This window comes from Lolium rigidum, chromosome 7 (assembly GCF_022539505.1).
Source record: "Lolium rigidum isolate FL_2022 chromosome 7, APGP_CSIRO_Lrig_0.1, whole genome shotgun sequence".
In the NCBI taxonomy this organism is placed as follows: domain Eukaryota; kingdom Viridiplantae; phylum Streptophyta; class Magnoliopsida; order Poales; family Poaceae; genus Lolium; species Lolium rigidum.
Window position 1 is genome coordinate 35,413,444 of NC_061514.1, and position 11,420 is coordinate 35,424,863.

Sequence of the window (11,420 nt, forward strand, 5' to 3'; positions counted from 1 at the left end):
TGAAAGAAAACTTGTGGAATTACTTAGATCAATACCAAATATCCTTACAAAGTCGTCAATCATGAGGAGATCCCAATTACAAGTTATTGCTATGACTATGAGATGGGATTGAGATGGAGATGATGAACCATGGTGGCGATGAAGTGGTGGATCTTCCTCGGGGTGTCTTACAGATGCAATCTGAGAATGGTGGCTCTATGTGCGACTTCATGAAAGTTGCTCCGTTCGATTCCAAGTAAGAGTGTTTAAAGAAAGTTTGTTTGGTGTGTGAAGTAATGACTGGAAAGTAAAGTAGACAAAGAAGACAAAAACATGTAAAAGGTAATGAAACTTCAGTAAGGCGAAATGTTCTCGGGAATGTAGGATCCACATCTAGCATTGATATTACTCATTATTAGGATAAAAAGTTATTTATTTATTCATAAAATGTGTGTGTAGAGTTCCATAAAATATGATCATACAAAGCCATCTATTATTTCATCCCGAACCATCTATTATTTCATCCCGAATAACCACTATGATGACCGCAAGCAAGTCACTCCGATCTGTCATAATTAGGGTTTCCCCATGAATATTGATGTGAGCTTTGTGAATGTCTCTTTATCCCCCTTAAACTAGATGAATATCATGTCGATATGTTATGTCCCGTAGCACTGTGCATACTACCACATGTCGAAAGGTAATTCCCTCTCTAGTCCCGAAGGGAAATATTATTTGTCGACTTCATATAATATCTAGAGAGAAAATTAACACATAATCATGAATTGAAGTTATAGATCATCTTTGTTTCATATCACAATATTGCTATGGTATCCCCATCTCCACAAGAACTAAGTAAACTACTCACTCATGGAAACAATCAACAATATCATCATATGCATATGGAATGAATACGAGCATATGGATGAATACAAGTGCAAATCCACAATGGCAATTGGAAGTAAACAAGATTATATGGGAATGGAGATGATGATGCAACGGTTGATGATGAAGGGGATGATGCGTTGTCCTCCAATGATCCCAGAAGTAGTGAGGATGATACCCTTCCGCAAGTTCCCCCTCCAGATCCCTTTAATTTCGGAGGTGAGGTTTCTGCAGGTTGTGGTGTCTTTGAATGTCGGATCTCAGATCCGTATTCGTGTGATGAAAGTATTTGATAAGGCGTAGTCGGTGCCAGATGGTAAGGGCGCGCGATACTAGCGGGCCTTGCCCATTACCGACGCTCATTAAAATTACTAGAGCCTACTCTCGTATTGCCCTTTCACCCATGGGCATGGAAAATCATTTAAACATTTCAAAATATCATATTAATGCTCAATATGACAAATCCAAATAATATGTCCATCAATACCTTCATTATTTAGGATGTCGTGCAAATAAACATAAAAAGCGCGCGTTACCACCGTAAAAATACTAAATCATATCACAACTTATGCAAAAAAAATAAGATAAATATGCTTCAGAAGTGCATTCATCAACTGCCTCAGGCTCTTAGTCGACGGGTCTCTTCATACCATTGCCAGTTTGGGGGTTCTTGCGCCCCTTTGGGGCGATGAAGGTATGTAAGGCGTCATGGAGACGAAATGCCGGTTTCCTCCGTGGGAAGATCCTCACGATAGATAATCTGGTGGTCAGGGGATGGCCCCATGACCCGATTTGTAAGAGCCGTCTCCCCGACGAGGCCCCCAGGATGCCTTTTTTTTCATCCGGATGGACGAAAACGGCCCAGTCGCGCTACCGGTTCCTCGTTTTCGTCCGGATTAGGCCTTTCATGCGTCCGGAGAGCCCAGACCATCCTCGGCCCCTCGGGGTGCGATCGGGGACTCCGGACGAGAGAAAAGCGGGGATGGGCCCGCTCTGTCGGTGAGAGAACAGAGGAACCCCACCACTTTGTTGACGCAAATCCCTCCTCTCCTCCCATTGCTCTGTCGCCGCCGGCACCACCCCTCGCCAATCCGCCGGCCGGTTGCCTCAACTCCGCCGTTCCTCCACCCAGCAGCCTATATTCCGCCAGCCGTTGTGCCCTCTGCCTATTTTCCGCCGCCGGGCAGCTCCCTCGCGTCGCTCCTCGTCAACACACCCGGCAGGTGTTCGTCCAATTGCCTGGCCGAACATGGACTCCGACGAGGAGGAGGAGCAGATGTTCGCCGAGCTTCTTGAAGAAGAAACGGTAGCCGCCGCCCAAGACGAGGAGCACCTGCTGATCCTAGCTTGCCTGTCCGGCTTATACGACGAGTAGGTCGTTGGTCGCTGTGGTGGGTCGGCACCAGGTCGCCGGAAGTGCAAGCCGAGGCAGCGAATGGAGGGCTACTGCATGCTCTACGCCGACTACTTCACCGACGATCCATTGCACGATGATGCTGTTTTTAGGCATCATTTCAGGATGAGCCGGAAGCTCTTCCTGAAAATTGTTTATGCCCTTCGAGAGTACGACTCCTATTTCAGATATAAGTTGGATTGCACCGGCATGGCAGGGTTTTCCGCCCTCCAAAAGTGCACGGTGGCTATGCGGATGCTAGCATATGGAGCTCCTGGTGATTCTACCGATGACTATCTTCGGATGGCGGAGCCCACCGCCCTTGATTGTTTCTACCGGTCCTGCAGGGCGGTGATAGTAGTGTTCGGGGACATCTACTTGAGATCACCCACTGTCGAAGACACTGCTAAGATCCTCGCTGTCAATGAAGCTCGAGGATTTCCAGGGATGCTTGGAAGCATTGACTGCATGCATTGGAAATGGAAGAACTGTCCGTTTGCCTGGCAGGGAATGTACAAGGGTCACAAAAAGGCTGCAATGTGATACTTGAGGCAGTGGCTACCCATGATCTCTGGATTTGGGACTCCTTTGGTATGCCGGGATCCAACAACGACATCAACGTCTTGCAGTGCTCGCCGATCTTCTCCAAGCTTGTTGAGGGTCATGCTCCCCCGGTTAACTTTGTGATCAATGGCTGGTAGTACAACAAGGGATACTATCTTGCAGACGGTATCTATCCAAAGTGGGCAACATTTGTGAATACTATCTCAAGCCCTGGCCTTCTGAAGGAGCAGCAGTTTGCCAAGGAACAAGAAGCTTGCCGAAAGGATGTCGAGCGTGCATTTAGTGTCCTCTAGCAGAGATTTGCTGTAGTCCAGTTCCCCGCTTTGACTTGGTCCAAAGATCAGATGTGGGAGGTGATGAACTGTTGTGTGTGCTCACACAACATGATTATCGAGGATGAGCGGAAGCATCCGGTTCCTCCGAGCGAGCTAGATGCACCATATGACAGAGAGGGTCCTCTTGCACAGCCTAACCACCAAGGTATGGCATCGAGGGCTGCGTTCATCGCTATGCGTCAGGAGATTCGAGACTCCACAATGCATCAACAGCTGCAGGATGATCTGGTGGAGCACATATAGACGCTTCGAGGCAACACTGATGACCCACAAGTATAGGGGATCGCAACAGTCTTCGAGGGAAGTATTACCCAATTTATTGATTCGACACGAGGGGAGACAAAGAATACTTGAAAGCCTTAACAGCGGAGTTGTCAATTCAGCTGCACTGGAAACAGACTTGCTCGCAAGAGTTTATCAGTAGTAACAGTTTTATAGCGAGTAGCAGTAGTGAAATAACAGACAGCAGAGTAACAAAGACAGCAGTAGTGATTTTAGTAAACAGCGGGATTAAAATACTGTAGGCACGGGGACGGATAACGGGCGTTGCATGGATGAGAGAAACTCATGTAACAATCATAGCAGGGCATTTGCAGATAATAATAAAACGGTATCCAAGTACTAATCAATCAATAGGCATGTGTTCCAATTATAGTTGTACGTGCTCGCAATGAGAAACTTGCACAACATCTTTTGTCCTACCAGACGGTGGCAGCCGGGCCTCAAGGGAAACTACTGGATATTAAGGTACTCCTTTTAATAGAGTACCGGAGCAAAGCATTAACACTCCGTGAACACATGTGATCCTCACATCGCTACCATTCCCTCCGGTTGTCCCGATTTCGTCACTTCGGGGCCATTGGTTCCGGACAGCGACATGTGTATACAACTTGCAGGTAAGATCATAAACAACGAATATCCTCATGAATCAATAACATGTTCAGATCTGAGATCATGGCACTCGGGCCCTAGTGACAAGCATTAAGCATAACAAGTTGCAACAATATCATAAAAGTAACATCTACGGATACTAGGCACTATGCCCTAACAATCTTATGCTATTACATGACCAATCTCATCCAATCTCTACCATCCCCTTCGGCCTACAGCGGGGGAATTACTCACACATGGATGGGGGAAGCATGGCTGGTTGATGGAGAGGCGTTGGCGGTGATGGCGGTGATGATCTCCTCCAATTCCCCGTCCCGGCGGAGTGCCAGAACGGAGACTTCTGGCTCCCGAGACGGAGTTTCGCGATGTGGCGGCGTTCTGGAGGGTTTCTGGCGACTTCGACTTCTCCCCGTGCGTTTTTAGGTCGAGGCGAATATGTAGTCCGAAGGAGGGCGTCGGAGGCCGGCCGAGGGGGCCACACCACAGGGCCGCGCGGGCCCCCCCTGGGCCGCGCCGCCCTATGGTGTGGGGCCCTCGGGCCTCCACCTTACTTGTCCTTCTGGCTCCGTCAGTATTCTGGGAAAATAGGCCCTTTCGTCAAAATCCCGAGGTTTTTCCCGAAAGTTGGATTTCTGCACAAAAACGAGACACCAGAACAGTTCTGCTGAAAACAGCGTTAGTCCGTGTTAGTTGCGTCCAAAATACACAAATTAGAGGCAAAACAATAGCAAAAGTGTTCGGGAAAGTAGATACGTTTTGGACGTATCAAACACCAACTAGTTTCCATTTGATTTGTTTGAAAACTTGTCTTCTTTTGTTGAACTATAAACGTTCATTTGTAATAATAAGCAAAATGTTGGCAAAACTGGTCAAATTTGCCGAACTATGCACGAAATTTGGCATCCGGGGATGTTTTCCTCTAAAAATCGCCGAACCTCGGCTATCTACCGGGGAGACGGCTGGAACTTCAGCGCTCCCCGGGCCAAACTTTCGTCCAATCCGGCGCTAAATAGTGCCGGATTTCGGCCCGGGGAGTCCCAACGGCTGGAGATGCTCTAAGAGCATGTCTAACAGACCCCTTATTTTTCTGCCCCTTAACGCGAGTAGAGGGCCCTGTATTCACTTTCCGCCGGCCGAAAACTCGTCCGAGCTAGCAGACCCCGTATCCTCACCCCGTAAAACAGAATCCTCTGGAATATTCTGTTTTCAGCGGCGGCGCGCGGGCGGCTATGGCGGCGGCGCGAGGAAAACGGTTGGGAATGCTGAAATGTCCGCGCGCCCTAGTGAAATGGGATGAGGGGTTGGCCCTGTATTCAGCCTCCCGCCCCGTACAAGTAAGGGGCGAAGAGCCGCCCCGTAGCCAAAACTGTAAAAAATCGATGCGGGGCCTGTTTTACGGGGTCTGCTAGACGGCCAGGTAGCGCCCAACCCCTTATTTCGACGGTTATTATACGGGTTTGGCCCTTTTAAGGGGTTTGTTAGACATGCTCTAAGCATTGCAGAATCCATCCCGAAACGATTCAGCACCTCCTCCTCGAGTGCAGCTTCTCATCTTTGGTGCGGGACACGATTTTCTCTTAGAGTGGTGCGATTGGGGTGGCTGCTCCACCCGTGGGTTGTTCCATAAACCAACGGTGGACGAAACCATCGCTACGCTCCCTGGGGAGAGACGGAAGAAGGCGATTGGGGTGATTGAGTATGCCGTATGGGGGACTTGGAAGGAGATAAATAGGAGAGTGTTTCGATTTTTTTTTATAACACGGTACAATACATAAGCTCATAAACACACGCACATACACTCACCCATATGAACGCATGCACACCCTACCCCTATGAGCACCTCCGAGGGACCAAGCCGACATATCTTGAGGTTGAAGAAGTCACCACTTGTGCCTCACTGTTGACGGGCACGTCACCTACCACTGAAAGCACATCACCGATCAAATCCTGGAATTAATCCAGGTAAATGCAAACTCTCATGCCAAGTCTATGACTTGAACCTGGGTGGGGCTGGTTCCATCACAAGGAACCTAACCACCAGAGCCAAGTTCAGTTTGGGGGTTCTTAGAGCATCTCCAGCCGCGTCCCCCAAAGCGTCCCCCAAATGGATTTGGGGCGCGGCGGACAAAAAAACCGTTCCAGTCGCGTCCCCCAAAGCCCATTTTTGTCCGGCGCGCCCCCATACGGTGTCCGGCGCCCCGACCCCGTCCCCGTCCCACAGGGGACGCACCGGGGACGCCGGACACAACGAAAAGCGAGGCGGGGAGTGGCGGGGCCGACTCGTCAGCGGCACAATAAATTTTTAACCTAACCGTCGCCTACCTCGCGACGGAAGTTAGTGGCGGTGCGGTTCCCGCAGCGACGCAGCGACGGTGCGGTTCCCGCGGCGACGCAGCGGCGGTGCGGTTCCCGCGGCGACGCAGCGACGCGTCCCGTCGCGCCTAGCTCGCGTGCCGGCGTTAATGCGCGCCACCGCTCCTCCGCCTCCCTCCGGCCTATAAAAGGGCCGCCTCTCATCGTCCCTCTCACACACAAACCCTAGCGCCTCTCTCCCAAACCCTAGCCACCACCATCTCAACAAGACTTGACGATGTGTCCGGTAGAGGCGGAGGCCGACCTCGCGGCCGTGGTCGTGGTCGTGGTCGTGGCCGCGACAGAGCTGAACGCTCGCCGTCGCCTTCCACGCCGCCGACTTCATCATCGTCGGAGATGGACGTGGAGCCGGACGTGCGGTTCGAGTTCGTCCTCGTCCTCAAGGGCGACCCGCGCGGCATCCGAGAGGCTGCCGGACTCCTTCGCCGACTACGTCGCCGGCGACGATCGCCCGCGCACGATGCATCTGCGGGAGGCTGCGTGCGGCTACTACCGGTGGATCGTCGACGTGATCTACGACGCGCACGGCAAGATGTACCTCAACATCGGCTGGGAGAAGTTCGCGCGGCACCACAGCCTCCAAGCCGGCTTCATCCTCCTGTTCTCCTACTTCGGCGACAGGGACATGAGCGTCAAGGTCTTCGACGAGACGCGGTGCCGCCGGGGCTACCACGGCGACAGCACCGACGAGGAGGACGGCCGAGTGTTCTTTCTTCGCAGCGAACACGTGCACGAAGGTTTACGGATGTTCGCCTCATCGGTAGAACCAACAAGGGCACCATCCTCCCGCTGGATTTTCCGGTTTAGGTGACCGGGTGTGCCCTCGAGTGTTCTTTCTTAGCAGCGAACACAGGAAACCTTCGATGCACGGCCTAGTTAGGTTTAGTTTCTTTGCAAAATTTTATATTTGTGTCCACGACGGTTCAAACTATGTATTATTTTGTGGAAAACCATGTGCCTAACTGTGATTTCGTGTAAACCACGATTCCAAATTATGTATTAGTTTGTGGAAATTGAAATAAAAAAGCCAAAAAAAAAGTATTTTAAATGTTTGGGGGAGGCGTTTGGGGAGCGACGTCCCCCAAACGCGGCACGAACAAAACACGTCCCCCAAACGCTCAATCCGGCGCGGTTTGGGGACGCGGCTGGAGATGCTCTTACACCCCCTTCGGGGAGACGAAGGTATGTAAGGCTTCATGGAGCCGAAATGCCGGTTCTTCGCATGGCTAGTTATCCATGGGAAGATCCTCACTGCGGATAATCTGGCGACCAGGGGATGTCCCCATGACCCGATATGTAAGCTTTGTAGAATCCATCCCAAAACGATTCAGCACCTCCTCCTTGAATGCAACTTCTCATCTTTGGTGCGGGACACAATTTTCTCTTGGAGTGGTGCGATTGGGGTGGCTGCCCCACCCATGGGGTGTTCCATAAACCAACGGTGGGACGAGACCATCGCTACGCGCCCTGTGGAGAGACGGAAGAAGGCGATTGGGGTGATTGAGTATGCCATGTGGGGGACTTGGAAGGAGATAAATAGGAGAGTTTTTCGTAATATTTTTTGAGAACATGGTACAATGTAGACGTTAACAAACACGCACGTACACTCACCCTTATGAACGCACGCATACCCTACCTCTATGAATACCTCCGAGGAACCGAGCCCTACCACTAAAATCACAACACCGGTAAAATTGTAAAATTAATCTAGATAAATGCAAACCTCCAAGTTAAGGGTAGAACTTAAATCTAGGTGGACTGGTTCCACTTTCACCACAAAAAACCTAACCACCAGAGCAGCTTTCCTACCCGACTCTGTGACCTCGCTCATTCGTGATGAGATTGAGTAGAGGGCATTTGCCCGCACACAAGACCCAGGAGACGGGAATTAGATAATTTTGGCCGATTCGGCGCGGTGGTTTATAGGGCCACTTTGATCTTGTAATCCTGATTTTAAGCTTCACTTTTTGTAGGAGTACGTAACAACCTATTCTACCTAATCAGATGGTAGTGCGCCTGTCTCTAACCTAAAAAAACGGGTCCTATAAAAATTCATAGACCGAAGTCTTGTGGTTTTAGTTGTTATATTTAGTTATTTACTCTCCAAAATTTTCAGCTACAAAAAAAAGGCATGCCTGATCGGCACGCGTTGTGGCAGAGACCAGAGAGGTATGGTCGGCGAGTGGAGCTCCATCGAGTCGTCCTGACGTCGTATGTCAGTTTGATGCTGCGAAGCCCGTCATTTACAACAGCATGCCTAAATAAACTCGGGAAGTTATAAATCTTAACTAATAATTGAGGCCAACTAATTAAGCTAATCTCCAAGCTGTGATGACGGCGACCAAAGATGCCATGGCTTTGGAACTCATGTCATGCCTAATCCGGCAAGATAACCATGCCCTAATGAGGGGTCGACACTTGACACGCTTGGCACCTGTGGTCTCTCCATGTGGCACTACTTTATCCCGTTGTTTAACTGATCGAGGTGGCGACGGCAGATCCGATGAGCTAAAATTATGTTGTGCAAGGTTTCGGGGAGCCAATGAGCCGGGCAGGCTGACTGTGCCATGGCTCTTCAGGGTTTCAGGAGCTAGCCTTCCTTCTCCTACCTCTTGCACTCCTGCCGCACCAACCAAAAAGTCTATGGACATACATATCCAGACGAGATTCCTCTTTCTTTCTCTAATCCAACCCAATCCCAACTTGGACATCGGCACGTCCACATCTGAACTTGCATCGATCTTGTCGATGGTAGAGTTCCCCTTATGTGGAATCAGGACCTATTAATTGCTCGAAATGCACACGCTAGTAGTGTAGATAAATATTTGTGTGATGACACTTAACCAATGCAGTGCTCTAGGGTGCTCGGTACTCCTAGAATTAACACAACTTGATGCACAAAGTCTCTTCGTCACACAAATCCATGCCATTTGAGGGGTTTTCCTCGTTTCCTCAATAATCGATGGCATTAACTTTAAATTAATTGGTTTTGTAGTATAATGCTGAGCGGGACGAACAAGACAGCTTTTAGACATTGATTTCTCATTCTGTTGTCCAATTAGGGACATTCCAAAGATGGAAGTTGCCCATTGCTCATCAAACACCTGTAACCCTTTACTTAAGGCCGGCCAGAGTGGCCCCAATGGATTCCCCAATAAACTAACAATATTTAGCATACTTAATAGGCCATCTTTGCCCTTTTCTAATACTTAATAGGCCATACTTAATAGTTAGAGATACCCCCTTAAACAAAGCTGGAGGTCAAGGCACTTTGGTACATTGTTGCTTTACTCAAGAAAATGAATTGTTAATCTATCCATGGACTTATTTTCTCATGGGAAACTGTCATTTACTTTTAAATAAAAACCAATCATGAGAAAATCCCATGAGTTGATATGCATATTAAATGGATAGTCATGGTCAATGGGGAGTGGTTGGTGCAAAGAACAAGGTTTGGGGATTAACCATGCAAGCTCAGAGGGCATTCAGGATTCCCCATTCATATTTGTAAATGCATTGCACCAACAATTTTTACGAGAAAAATATTATTTCGAATGAACATCGGGTACAATGTGGCCGCACACATACATGAACATACGACCCAACGTCTACTAAGGATTCGAGTTTTGGAGCTTCAAGATTGAAGCAATTACCAGTCACCAAGATCACCTCGATGTCGACATGAATGCGAACTCCTGCTGAAAGAATAATCAAATTTACTGAAACAAACAAAGTTTCATGTCTGAGATTTGATCTATGGTGGCTAGGGGTACAAACTATTATCCTAATCATCTAACCAATAGAATTTAATTGGGGGGAAGGGGGCGTGGTAAGCGTCAGTCGCGTGATCCAGGGCAAACATCGATTGTCCTCCAAGCCATTGGGTGAGGATCCTAGGATAGATCTGCAACTTCCAAGATTTTCAACAAATCTGTCACACGCGTACCAAAGAAATACACTATTGCAAAAGAAAATCGTAGATCATACAAAAATTTCAAAAAAAGTTTTGCAACATTTCGAAAAGTAATGCTACATTTTTCATGAAGATTTTTATTACTGAGCAAATAGTGTCTCAATGTTTAAAAAAAATAATGCGAAAAAAGTGGTTAAGCAACCTTTTTGTTTGCTACAGGTTCATTTGCAATAAAAATAACCAACAATTCTAACAGATATCACAATCGGTTACAACAAAAAAAACCTTGGGTCTGATCTATGATGGGCTAGGAGCACAACTATTCTGCAAACCATCTAACTAGGGGTTTGATAGAGAGATGAGGAACGGCTCTAATGGTGCACACCATGTTCTACAAAATAACTTGTAAGATTCAAAGAAGATGAGAAGATTGCACATATAAATGTTCATGCCTTCTACGCAGAAAGTCAATTCGGCTTCCGGGTGCATATGCTCACTCAACCAAAAAAAAATAGTTTGAACTTTCGAAAAAAATTGGCAAAAATTTATGCATCTACATCTCCATAATATATGTGTGTTCGTCAAGTTTCACGAAAAACCGATATTTTGTGTGGTCTAAAAAAAATCTGGTGAAAAGCCTTATTTTTACCACCAAAATTTGTCTTTTTACACACGCCAAGTCGAATGTAATCCCAAACATAAAACATAAAAAAGGCGTCTTCTGTTGACGATGGTTGGAACAAATGAAACCAAAACAAGAATCAATCGACCTTACCTATCAACAAAAACAATATCAATTTATTTGGCTCACATTTGTACCATGTAACTTACGGATTTTTTTTGTTGTACATTTTGTTTTTTTCATCGCTGCTCTCGTAATTTACATGCTTGTCTCGGACAGATACACAGGTTGACATCACATCCAAGAAAAGGTTCATAAGTTAGGCTGTCTATTCATCCCTTGTTGTGATATCAGAAGACAAGCAGCACAGAAGGATTCACCATAGAGAATTTGAGGTGGATGAGCCATAAGGGGCATGCTAGCAACCCAAGAATGGGCAATGAGGAGAGGGCGAAAGCTCCAAAG